Source organism: Octodon degus, unplaced genomic scaffold (genome assembly GCF_000260255.1).
Source record: "Octodon degus isolate 3935 unplaced genomic scaffold, OctDeg1.0 scaffold00038, whole genome shotgun sequence".
In the NCBI taxonomy this organism is placed as follows: Eukaryota; Metazoa; Chordata; class Mammalia; order Rodentia; family Octodontidae; genus Octodon; species Octodon degus.
This window is the reverse complement of record NW_004524614.1, coordinates 4,520,235-4,521,013: the sequence shown is the minus strand read 5'-3', so window position 1 is coordinate 4,521,013 and position 779 is coordinate 4,520,235.

Below are 779 nucleotides of genomic sequence, written 5' to 3'. Positions count from 1 at the left end.
TCCCCCTGAGGCAGTGGGAGTAGCAATCTATGGGAAAGCTTTTGTTCTGCATTTATTTTGATTCCCGAATTTCAGTATGCAGTTAATAATTGCTACTTTCTTGTTTAAACACTACTTCAGCAAAGCTGGTGTGTCACCAGTACAAGAGGCAATTCTGAAAGGAAGACCAAAATATATAAATAGCCCCCCTCACTGCTCAACAAAGGCTGCTTTGTGACCTCCAGTGAAGACTCAGTATTTCAAATGAGGCTGGTGCCTCCAGGACCATAATTGTACCTCATCACCAGGCCCAGATCCACCCTCCTCAGAACTCTTTCTTCCACATTCCATACCTCCTCCTCACCAGTTCCTCCCACCTCCCACTTCCCAACAAAAGAGTTCAAACATCTTTGAATAAAGTCTCTAGTAGAACTGCCATGTCCTGCTGCTCAGTTGAGAACCTCTAGAAGGAATGTGAGCTTCAGCAGAATGTGGTTAAGTCAGCCCTAGGTTAAGTCAACAGTGCTTAAAAAATGGAATTGAAAGAATTTCAAATGATCAGTTCATCTGAAAACTGTCTCCCCATGCTGACCTAAAATTCTGCATGTGGAGCACAGAAAGTAGAGAAGAAGGTGGTGACAAGCTACAGGTGAGCTGTAACATTAAGCTATGGGAAACAGCTCTTGCAGGGGCCCAGCCTGGGACCATCAGATAAGAACTTCACATGTGTGTCAGCCCTGGTTCATTGTGGCTTCAGTTGAGGTCCTCTGAAGACATTCATACTGGTCACATGCAAAGAT